Raw genomic sequence first — 12,945 nt, 5'->3', positions numbered from 1 at the left:
AGGCACTTTGTACTATATGGAATTTACCTAAGATAGCACTCTCGTAGCACCCAATAATTAATTCAAGTCCCTTCTCCCAGCCAAGTACAGTTCCTGGGCCTTCTGGCAAACTCAGTCGCTGGGCTACTCAATTCACACCCACTTGCCCACTTCTGCAAAATATTTTCTATCCTCAGACTTGGGGCAGCCTTGTGACTTGGTTTCCACCAGTGACACAAAAGCAAAAAGCAACAGGGAAAGATTCTGCTTTCCTGAGAAAACGGGCAGAAATTTTCACAACCCAGAGAGGTTCAAAACAGATAAGCAATGTCCTTAAAACAAATTTTTATGTGTGTGTGTGTGTGTTTTGTTGTTGTTTTTAGATTAAAAAAAGGTCTTATTGAGGTTGATCTTTCTCGATGTGATGTTGCCATAGAAGCATTAGTGTGTGTCAGTGATCCATGTTTAAAGCCAATATTTAAATCCATATATCCACTTTTAAGGTTTGAGTAGATTTAGTATAGAACAATGCATGAGTGCAAACACTTTTCCATTTGGAGCCTTGCTCAAGGAGCTGCTACACTCAGAGCTAAAACTATTCTAACTAAACTCAATGCGCAATTTACGTATAGTACTATATTTAGAATAACGGCTCTCTTCAATAGCACGTGATCTGAATGATCTGATAGCACAATAGGTTCAATAATTATCCATTCAGCCACAGAAATGCTTGTCTAGGAAATTGAATCACCTCAATTATCCAGTTTGGGGATTCATAATGAAATATCGAATAGGTTTTATCTAAATATGTTTACTATTTTCTTCTAGCAAATGTGCCTCTAAATTATATAATTTGTCTAGATAGTAAACATGATTTAGTAGAAGCAGCATCATTTTTGGAATCAGAACTAGTTTCCAGCCTTAGCAATGCCGCTCACCAGATGTGGGATTTGGGTAAATTACTTCACCTCTTTGAGTCTTAAACTCTTCATCTATAAAATGGGGACATATGAATACACCTTATATCATTAGTTTAAATAATCTATGTAGAATGCAATCGATACATGTTAGTTCCTTTCCTGCTTTCATAAAATCCATCTCCAAGATCACTACCATTGATTAAGATGCTGAGAATCCAAAGCAGTAAGGAACACCATATCTTTTATTTTAGCTGTTTAAAACAATTGATCTATTTGTTTTTTCAAATTACTGAAATGGAAACAAAGTATCACTTATAGTAGGGGCTCTAAAGCTACTTGCAAGACCCCCAGGCAAATTCAGGGGATGGACCATTTCCCTGAAGCCTTCCCACTGATAATAAACCTGAGTGAACCAGAAAGGAAGCAAACATTAAAAAAATGAAAGGTTCAGTTTAGGAGAGGATTGGAAGAGGAGTTTTAATACAAATGTAATGAGAAACCATTGGATGATAGATGATCTTGTACACAAGCAACTAGGAGGGGGGAAACATGTTATATACGAGTGAGAGGGAGAAGAGAAGATACAGAAGTGCTATCATTTGCCTTTGATTCTTCTGTTTGATAAAAAATAAATCATTTACCCTTGACCGAATGAATATAGGGATGACCCAGGAGATTTTCATGGCCTTCTTGGAGAATTAAAATCAGTCTTTATCCACAGGTGAGGTAGGTACACTTCTCCTGGGGACTTGATCAGAGCCTGTACTGTGGTTGTCATTATTCTGATGCCTCAGCTCCCCCTGAGAGCTGCTGAGTAGAGGGAAAGCAGAGCTGCTGAGGGGAGTTAGGTAAAACAGAGGAAAAGTTGAAACTCACAGAGAATCATTTCAGCTGAGAGTGATAGGGGACAAATCAATTGGTAACTTTACTGGCAGCAATCTATAGGAGTCTTTTTTTTTTTTCCTCCTGCTTTAAAGGTTCTATAAATCTAGAAATAAGCAGTATATACCTCCTTTCAATCAGAAACGTCCTAATGATGAGTTGGGCTCTTTTCAGAAAATAAAACCTCTGCTTTTTAGCCCCAATGAAAAGCTGAGCTGGAAATAGTGATATTCAGAATAGATAACCTAAAATGATAATTCCCCAGAACCAATCTGCAGGAAGATATGGGGCTGAATGGGTAACAGTTACCTGGGGAGCTGATTAAAAATACATCTTCCCCAAACTTAGCCCCTGGATTCTGGTTCTATAGTCCTATGGGCGGGCCCAGGAACACGTATTTTTAAAAGCTTTCCAGGTAGACTAAATTTATGGCCCACACATACCATAATATACAATGTGTTTGCAAAAAGAGAATCAGGAACTTTATGTACGGATACGGGCTGATCTTCAAGATACTTTAAGTGAAAAATCTGAGAGTGTGTATCATTTGCCACTAGTGCTGCTAAAAAGAAGGATGAATGTACCTATTTGCTTATATATGCATGAAATATCTCTGGAAAGCTGCACAAAAAGCTGATAATACTGGTTTTGCCTCTATAGCAAAGAGCTGGGTGGTTAGCAGATAGGAGTGGGAGAGAAATTTTATCATAGCGTAACCTTTTGTATCTTCTGAAATCTGAGCTAAGTAAAAATATTATGTATTCAGAAATGACTGAAAAATATTATTTCTATAATACTCATGACCAGTTATAGCTTATAAATAATTTTCCAAGTAAGTCTGATGTTCAGTCAGGACTTTATCTAGTGGCTAAGGAATATATAATATGTAACATATTAACATCATGGTACATAGTACATACAAACATAGTACATAGTACACAGTATCCATGTCTCTAAGAGATTAAGGATTTCTCCTTCTAAGAAGACAGGACACTGGAAAGCTAGACACAGGGTAGTTACATTAATATGAATGCTATATTCCTGGAAACCTCACTTATTTCCAATCTGTAGAGGCCAACGCTAAGTTTCAATAAATCCGATGAAAGATGGTGGGTCTGTTCAGCAGCTCATCTGTCACCCCCTAAAGAAAATAGAAAAAACACAGTTTATACTGTATGCATCCTGTCAGCTTTGAATTATGTAACGCTTGATTATTTTTCATGATTGGAAAAGATATAAATTATATCAAACTATATACGTACAGGCTTTATTAATGTTTTATAACCACACCACTTCAAATTAGTGGAGTTTGAAATCTCATTAAATGCAGCCATGTTGCTCTTGAACTCCACTTGATTAGTGTCCTCAAAAAAAATCTTCACAGAAAATATATTTTGATGAGATTCATTTGGTTTTTATTTAGAGTTGATCAAAGAACACCCACTTGAAACTGTTTTTCTGCATTTTCTGTGAAACTGTTGAAGACATTGTGACCATTGTGCTCCTTCTTGCCACTTGAATAAATCATAATTTCCCCCACTTAAATTTTTGTACCAGAAAAATGGTTTTGAGAATTGTATGCTTCCTTTTATCAGGTGAGAATTGCTGCTGAGAACCCGGGGATTGAACTTGATGGTCAACCACAGTATATGGCGAATTTCCTAACAAATTTGGGGATGATCCAGCTTTGGGAGAGGAGAAAAGAAAAGTAAGGATCACCTGCTTATAAAATTTAAGTAGCATAATTTTTTTAATAGCAAGCAAAACAACCTTGCCCTGGCTAACAATTTTCACAGTTTCTGGTTTTTATTGATATTTGGCTCCCTATGCAAGGTAAAGCAATCGAGTGGATAATAACGAGGTTCTTTTCTTTGAGAAGATCATGGAGATAAGCAAGCCAATGAGAAAAGCTCCCACTTTTGATGTAGTGATTCTGGAGTGGGTTGGCTAATGAGCACACCCAACCTGGCTGGGTGGGAACAGCGAGGGAAATGCTCTAAGAGCTGAGTGTGAGTCTTGAAGAAAAACCAGCATATTTGACTCGTTCCCAGCACATGGATGGTGCCTTGGGAAGCAAAGACTTTCTCTAGCCTTTCACTTGGTTGGAACCTGCGCAGACCCATCTAAGAGAAATAACTAATCTGTATGTGGCAGAATATTCAGACCCAAAGAGAAACGTGCTTGAACCGAGGGTAGAAAAATAATGTGACTTATGAGTACTGAACGTAAAATGGTGCAGCCACTTTGATAAACAATCTGGCAGTTCCTCCAAAGGCTACATATAGAGTGACCGTGGGACGGAGAAATTGCACTCCTGTGGGTGAGTTTCCAGTCTGTCTGCCTCACCTGGCAACTTCAGTAGAGGCAGTGGATGAATTAGGGAAGAGATGGTTTCCCATTCTTAAATCAAGAGTCTTCTGGGATAGAGAGTAATTATCTTGTTTCTTGTCTCTATGAATTTCTGTTTTATATATGCATCTATTTTTCTACATATATTATCCCCAAGTATTTCACTTTATCTGCTTAAAATAAACATGTCTAGTATTGATTATTAAAAATACAGAAAAACATCTTGACGATAGCTACTGTTAATATCTCACGATGTTATGCTCCTTCTCAGGATATATTTACATTTATTTATACACATTTGTTTTATAAAAGTGGGAGCAAATATTTTACAACTGTCATAACCCAATTTTCCCAATATCGTGAAAGTTTCTACTAGACTATTATTCTCATGGTTAGAGATAGTATCTCACATGGTTTTTGCTTTTTGAATTAGCTGTCCCTGAGAAACGGATTCTAAGAAAGAGATCTGTGTTGTGTGCAGTGATTTCATTGGTGAGTCCCCTTACATGGCTGGGACAGGAAGCAGTTTGAGTCAAAGTAGGAGCAGAACTATCCTGAAGTTTCAGCAAAGAGCCTGGGAGCTCTGGAGCTGGGATGAACCTTCAGATCTGTCCCTCCTTAAGGCAAAGGGCCTGAGTCCATGAACTCCTTTATCACCCCTCATTAGATAGGGACTGTGCCCCAGGAATAGATGTGACCTTGGGCAAGGCAACTCTTTTAGCTAGGGCAATTCACAGGTAAAAATTCAACTGAAAGCCATTAGTAGTCATTATTACCCGCAACTGAGGTAACGAATTCCTTAGTCCTGGACAAGGAATCCTGGGTCACATACTGTCTTAAGTCTAATTCCTGTGCTGCTTGATTCCACTTACATATTTTATTAAGTTTTTTTTGCTGTATCCTTACTCTAATATTTATTGTAGATTTCACTTAGTCTTGGCCAACATTTCTGCTGGTCTAAGTGGCTTATATGATGGGGTGACCCATACCCTCATCTCTTACGGGTCTGAGCCCCGTGGGACCATGATATTTTTAGGCCATGGCTGTTACACTCACCCAGTCATTGTCGAAATGGGCAATGCAGTATACCAAGAGATTCCCCAGGGTACTTCCTGGGTACCAAAGATACTCTTTCTGCCCTCATGGTGAAGCAGTTGCCCTGCCTCCTGCTGATGCTCGCAGTCAACCAGCCATGTCAGGATGGTGACTCCTTTCCCTCTACGCTACTTTCTTCTCATCATGAGGACACTAAAGGGACAGCAGTAGCTTTAATTGAAAGTTGAATGGGATTCTTGTTGTATCTTTTGATAGAACATGTCTGCCTCTGGGGGTCAGAACATCAAGACCTGCATTGTTTCGAGTTGTAGTGTGATGTGAAGCACAAATTCTACAAGTTGGTCACTCAGAGGAATGGTGAACAAAGATACTCCTACTTCCTGTTCTTGTGTCCCAGACCCATATATTCTACCTATTGGGAACATAGCATAAGCCCCCTATTGTTGTAGAGTCTCAGCTTCAAGCAGGTGCCTCCATGACACTTTCTAAAGGCTCCCCCATCACCCTAGACTGGCAACCTATGGGTGGTGCGGTATCATCAAACCAGTGGATCCCACAGTCACGTGTTGACTGTAATATCTCCTTCATGGTCTTAAGCCTATGTGATGTTGTGCAAGATCCCATGTCAGTGGGTCAAATATCCTGTAGGCCCTTGAATTATGGTGCTTAGATCCTATGGACTGACAAGGCAAACCCACGCCTGAAATGTCTTTTGATTCCAGCCAGCCAAGGTGAATTGCTGCTGCTCCTTGCAGAACAGAAGTGCCTTAGAGTGGTCAGTTGATCGCCTAGCTGGTGGGTGTCCTTGAAGGTTATGCCATATCAGAACTTAGCATTGGTCTCCATTGCTGGGGGGCTGGGATGCTTGGCACTGGCAGGAGCAAGATCAGCCTCGGTGAGTCGGGGCCATGCTGGGCCTGAGAATAGCCTCCCTCCTGCTACTGGGACTTCTCTGTGTATGTGACCATTATGCCAGCACTGGAATGGCTAATAACAGAGGCTAACTGATGGCAACTGGCCATGCCATTCTGTATTTTTCATTGTTCAGTGCTTCTTCTACAAAGAATGATGAAGGAGAGCAGGATGCTCTCCAGAGGGCATATTTACACATGGTACAAAGATCGTCACACTTGGGCTCATTCCTATAGGCCCACCCACAGAAATCTTCCCCAGATGCCCTTGTCGCCAGTCTGCTAATTTCTCTTTTTCTAGGTCCCTAAACAACCAGCTAAATAATTTTCCTCTGTTCATGAATTGGTATGTGGTGTCATTTTGGTCCATCCTTCTTTCCATCAGGGTGGATGACCAGATGCAATGTCTGTCCATTGCTCTGTCCTTTGACCATGTCTGTTCAAAGCTCTGCCTATTGTGAGGATTTCCCTTCACAGTTTTCTTTTAGAGACACCCTGGAGTGAAGGTGTAGTGCAACAGCACTGCGTGTCAGGATGACCCATCTCTGAACTACCTGTTGGGCTTTTCCCTCCTCCGTAAGCTCATCATCTGGAACCCATCATGTGACCACAGGTTTGCTGAGGGAAAGATGCCAATGCAGTTTGATTATACTCTTTATCCTGCTGACGTTTAATTCTGGATTTACCACTTCCACCTTATAATGGTCCATCTAACCCTATGACTTGACAGTTCCCAGAGAAGGCTCGGCTGGGAGCCATCCATGGCCAATACTCCAGCAGCTGGAGGAATGAATGCCTTAGCTCATGCCTCAAAAAAGAACTTCAGTTCTCTAAACTGGAGAATTTGGGGGGGGGGGGGTTGTTTGTTTGTTTGCTTGCTTGCTTTTTATTTTATTATTTTCACACAACTTTGAAAGTTCCTATTGTGAGCCGAGAGTTTATAAAAATCAAAGAGTTATGAGCCAAAAATGGAGAAGTAATGAGATGGTGAGACCTGAAACAAGGTGACATGGGTTCTAGCCCTCACTTTGCTATTATCTTTGAATTTTGCATTTGACTGGTCATTTCACTTCTCAGAGCCTTAATTGCCTTATCTATATGATGAGACAGTTGAATGAGGTCAATTTTTCCCAATCTAGAGTCTACCGAGAAAGTAATAAAAATTCAAGAGCTATTTCCAGTATTTTATAAAGTCTAATGAAAATAATTTATCTGTCCTTGGTAAGGTTGCAGAGGGATCAGGTGGGGGACACTGCTCTGACAATTTAGGGAAGCAAGAGAGCAGTGTCTGATAAATACTGTAGAATAAAAAAAATTCTAGAACATCATGATATGATGGGTATTTCCAAGGTCACCTGGTCCAAATCACAAACAGGTGCACAAATGCCCTCATTATTATTATGAGCCTTTTTTTGAGCTCTTCAGTATTCTGAGTAAGCCCAGTTGCAGAGGGCTGTGCTCATGACACGGTCTAGACGTGTCCTCTGACCAGTCGCTGCTCTCCTCCTTTCCTTACCTCACATTCTCTCCTTAGTTCATTCTAGTTGAGCTTCGGTACCCACCATTCCAGTGGAACTGCCAAATCTGGAGGACTCTATTTCATTAACCAGCATGCAACACAACCGGCCATTCCCCCCTCGACATTATTTCTTCTCTTGGCTTCCTGCGTAGCATCTCTTCCGCCTTTCCTCCCAACTCACTGGTTCAACCTTCTCAGTCTTGTGTTCTGGCTCCTCCTCTTCTTCTACCCCAATCTCTAAATGTTGGAGTACCATTGGCCCAGTGACTTGGCCCTGTTCCCTTAAGTGGTACCTCCCATTCTCATGGCTTCAGGTAGTTTCAAGTTTTTCAAATCAGTATCTTTCATTTGTCACCCCTTCTCTGAAATTTAGATTCAGATACCCAAATTCATATGTGACAGCTCTTCTTGAGTGGCTAATAGAGGTTTAAAACTTAATTTGTCCATGAGAGAACTTCTCCAAACTAGGAAATATGTGAAAACGGCACCATTTCTACTAGGTTTCTCAGGCCAAAAACTTAGAAGAACACATCCATAATTTAGCTCTTTATTTCTCTAATATACCCCCAAATTCTATCACTTCTAACTCCAAAAACTACCCCAGATCTATTTCTCTTTATGTCCATTATCTTATCTCTAAGTCATCTCCATGTCTTTGCCTAAACTATTGCTACAACCTTCCAATTGATCTCCTAGTTTGCTTGCTTATTTCTGTAACCTAATCTCCATGGAATAGCAAGATTGATTCATATGAATATAATCTGATCGTGTCATTCCTTTGCTTAAAATTCATCAAGTGCCTGGCTTCTGATTGTAGTTACAGTTTTAATGTCTTGCCTTGTCTTTTTTTTTTTTTAATATTTTATTTAATATATTTTGAGAAAGAGAAAGAGTGAGCATGAATCGTGGGGAGAAGCCGAGGGAGAAGGAGACTCCCTGACGAGCAGGGAGCCCAATGCAGGGCTCAGTCCCAGGACCCTGGGATCATGACCTGAGCTGAAGGCAGAGGCTGAACTGACTGAGCCACCCAGGCACCTCTACAGTCTGAATTTCTTACCTTGTCCGACCATGCCATGAGTGATCTGGACTCTGCATCTCTGAACGTCCCATACACATCACCCACCCTGGCCATAGCCTTTCAGCCAAACTGGCCTTCTCTCTCACCTAAGAGTCTATGTGCTGTTTCCTTTTCTTAGAATGATATTTTTTTCTTGATCCTCATAGTTCTGGATGCTTATTGTCATTCCTATCTCAGTTGAGATGTAGGCTCCTTGACCACTCAATCCAAAGTAACCACCTAGTTTTGTCCCGTGTTTATGCCCTATTCAGTTCTCCTCTAACACTTTCTGTGATATCCACTTCCTGGACTTCTTTCTGCTTATTGAGTGTGTCTTCTCACTAGATTGTGGGTTCTATGAGAGCAGCAACATTGTCTCCTTTGTGTTTGTTCTTTCCTTGGGGCTTTGTGTTTGTTCTTTCCTTGGCACTTAGTAGATGTTCAATAAAAAATTTGCTTAAGGAATGAAGGAATCAGGAGACCCTGGGACCCAGAGAATCTAGCCCAACCCCCGTAACTGCTATCCAGCATTTTCTCTGTCAAATAAAAAGCTCCTATTTCTCAAATTTGTCATTTTGGGGAAGAAGATTTAGAGCAGCAAATACAGTAGTCATGAAATGTTAATTTCCCAGAGATGTAATCAAAGTTACTTCATGATAGAAGTATTTTCATCTATCTATATATATTGTCCTTATTTCAGATAATCCACAAGACTATAATTTATTCTGATGGGCCACCTTTGTTCATAGTAAAGTGAGAGGTAACTTCCATAATAGTACAGACACAATACTCTCAACAAGGTTTATTGTCTTGTCTTTACATGCCAAGTCCAAGAAGTTCGCCTGGGCTGGCTAGGTTACTTCTCTCTTGACAATCCAATTTAAAAAAATCAAATAACAATGAGTTTGTGTTTGATCTTGCTGGGTGAAGGGACTGCACTAGATATTTTCAAATATCCTAACTTTAGTAATTATACTGCATTTCTCTGCAGCTCAATTCTCAAACCTGACCTCATCATTTTTTTTCTTCCCCATCACTACCTTTCCTGGCGGAATCACCATCCAAAGTCTAATTATTCATTTATGTTATCCAACAAGAGGAAAATTTCTATTGTGCTTTACGGGTAACTAAAATGTATGGAGTGCTTAACAGGTACCGGCCACTATTCTCTGTGTTTTGGGTAGCTTGATTCATTTAATCCTAATGACACACGTACTATTGTTTTGATCATTATACAGGTGGGAAAACTGCTGGACAGAACAGTTAAAAAGCTTGAGCAAGGTTAAGCAGCTAGTAAGCAGTGAAGCTGGGCTATATACCCAGGCCAGTCTAATGCTAGAAACACTACACTAGTGGGTAAAGTGATAAAACTCTGATTTTTCCCTTTCTTCTGATAACCTATTATTACCCTAGTCACTTTCATAGCTTGCTAAATAGCAACTACTGTCTTTTCCAGAAAAAAAAAAAATCCCAAATTCTTTAAGAGTTTCTCATTTTACATGGTTCCAGATCTCTCCATCACAATCCAGCGATGTCTGTGAGTCCTCTTAAAGGGTCAGAACTAATCATTGGTCCATGTGCAGGTTTAGCTGTGTGTAGAAAGAGATGGTCAGTTTCTTCTTCTTATGTACATAATTTACTATAATATCAAAGTATCTTAGCTTATTACATGGCCACATCATACTCTTTCCTCATATGTCTATGAAATATGATTTTTATAGGCTCCTGAGAGCTGCTGTCTATACTTCCCAAAATACCTATCAGGAACCAAACAAAAAAGAAAGCTTCACTGCACCTGCCATAATTGGAAAATGGTCTTCCTTTAACATCAAGGGACACATGCATATTCAACCTACAGTTGTCTAAAATAGTGCCCATGTGAAAGATTTTTTTTAAAAAAAACTGAAAACAGTCTAATTTTTTAAACATTAAAATAATAAAGTAAACCAAATAATATTGTTCCAAAAGCTATTAAAGGCCTGCTGACAGTGCAGGGAAGGAAAACAATGAAGCACCTGGAGGCCTTCTGTTGTATATAAGAGGGAGAAGACAGTATACATTAAAAAAAGAGGGACGCCTGGGTGGCTCAGTTGGTTGGACAACTGCCTTCGGCTTAGGTCATGATCTTGGAGTCCCGGGATCGAGTCCCACATCGGGCTCCCAGCTCCACGGGGAGTCTGCTTCTCTCTCTGCCCTTCTCCTCACTCATGCTCTCTCTCCCTGTCTCTCTCTCAAATAAATAAATAAAATCTTAAAAAATAAAAATAAAAAAAATAAAAAATAAATAAAAAAAGAAAGAGCAGGAATGAGTTTGATTTCACTGAAATCTTTCTCCCTCTCCTGCTTTAAATTCTCACTGTTGGCTCAGCTTCCTGGCTGCTTATTCTCCAGTATTTTCCCTGTGTTACTCTCTAGGACTGAGCTATTAGCACTGTTTTTTTCTACCTGCGTGATCTTGGAACCTTTCAATAAAGAGTCAGTTCAGTGATGTAATCTAAAACTTCCTTATCTGACTTTTGGCTTTGGGGAAATTCTGTACTGTGGGGCTGTAATACCACTGAGCTTGCCCTCGACCAACCACACAAGAAGGAGCCGTTCATGAACTCTTGTTAGCTCTTCTTTTTTTTTTTTTTTTTTTTTTTCCCTATGTGACATTGGGTAGATTTTGAAAAACCTAAGTGATAGATTTTACAATTATCCCTAATATAATGCCTCTGATTTTATTCACCCTGTGCTGAGATCTTTGGGGAATCAAGTTCCGCTGTTAGGTACTAGCCAGCCAGATTTCAGGTCATCCACATATCTGATAATATGCCATTTACCTATTGAGCCAAGTTGTTCATGAAAAGTTAACCAATGATAGGTTAAAGATGGGGCTCTGGGGTAAGATCACTGGAGATGTCTTTTTCAGTAAACAATGACATTATTCAATGCTTTTCAAAAATAATCATTCCATCATTGATGGACACCCCAAGTATCCCATCAGCTGGTTCATCTTTGTCTATCTTGTGGTCATGGACATAATTCAGATGTGCCATTTCAATAACGCTCTTGGGATATAGCAGTCCTGTACATTTCAGTGGCATTAGAGAGCAGAGTTTGAGACCATGAATTCTGGAATGTACCAACCTATGCTTAAAAGCATGTTCACCTGTTTTAGCCATATGGTCTGGGGCGAGTTACTGCCTTAAACCTTTGGTACTTTATCAATAAAATAGGGAGAAATAACACTTAGGATCAAGTGAGAAAATGCATATAATGCATTTAACCTAGAGGCTCACATCAAATAAGTGCTAAAGGATATTAGCTCTTCTTAACAGTAGCGGTTCACCTACCCAAAAAGAAAATAAGGTTACTCTGGTACAACTTAATCTTAATGAGCCTGTGCCAAGTCTCAGTGAATACCAGTTCCCTTTGTAAGAATTTACATGCCCTCATCTTATACTCTTTGAAAACCCATCCATTTTAATAATCTGTTCTATAATTTTGCTTAGGGATTAATGTCAGGCTCACTGATCTATAATTGCAGAATTTACTGTTTTCTTCCATTGAAAATTTGCACTGCCTTTGTTCCTCTCCAGTCCTGTGACACTTTCCCCACTGCTCCCTTCTCTCCCACTCCTCAGAGGGAACAGTCACTGGTTGAGAAGATTCACCCCCTGCTCTCTCCAGCCCTCTCTTGAAGTTCATCTTAGCAAGGGCACTTGATGTTCTCTATCTTCCCACCTATCTTTGACATCAGTCCCTCTTAAACTAGTTCGTTCTCCTGTCTCTAGTCTGAAGATCATTGTCTCTGACGCAGAAGACAGGCAGAACAGGAACGCAGTGGTCCTGCTTTCTTGCTGTCGTCTGTTATCACCATCTGTCTCAAGCAGAGGGCCTACCCTACCCCTTCCTGTTTGTTCTCTTGCTTGTTAGGATAACTTTCAAAATTCCCCTCTTTCTGCCTTATTATTTTCTACAAACTTTGGTTATCTATTCCTCTTTCTGCTTTTTGTCTTTTCAAAATAGAAGCTCAGATATTTCCAGTCTAAAATGACATTTGAAGACGTTTCTCCAAGTTTCTCCCTTAACATATATTTTAAGCCTCAAAGTAAAAGCAAATCCTCACATACAGTATGTGACTCTGGAGAAGTTTAAGGTACTGCTGCTTTAAAATTACCTGCCAGCTGTGTCAAAGTTTTAAGTGAATTCAGAAAGTCAATTAGGAAGCAGCTGGGAGGTGAGTAGGTGAAATGGACTAAGGTTGTAACTGGAGATGGTGGTAAGTGG

At 40.0% G+C, this 12,945-nt stretch overlaps 1 protein-coding gene across 3 annotated transcripts in view; it reads left to right on the top strand.

The window, feature by feature from the left end:
- Positions 1–12,945, top strand: part of RFX3 (regulatory factor X3) — a 444,526-nt gene that overhangs the window by 99,572 nt on the left and 332,009 nt on the right. For all 3 annotated transcript variants that reach the window (XM_059142828.1, XM_059142827.1, XM_059142829.1), the window contains one exon: positions 3,377–3,489. The gene's annotated coding sequence lies outside the window, so the exon portion shown is untranslated. The remainder of the gene's footprint in view (positions 1–3,376; positions 3,490–12,945) is intronic.

This window comes from Mustela lutreola, chromosome 12 (assembly GCF_030435805.1).
Source record: "Mustela lutreola isolate mMusLut2 chromosome 12, mMusLut2.pri, whole genome shotgun sequence".
In the NCBI taxonomy this organism is placed as follows: domain Eukaryota; kingdom Metazoa; phylum Chordata; class Mammalia; order Carnivora; family Mustelidae; genus Mustela; species Mustela lutreola.
This window is presented reverse-complemented; position numbering and strand designations above follow the sequence as displayed.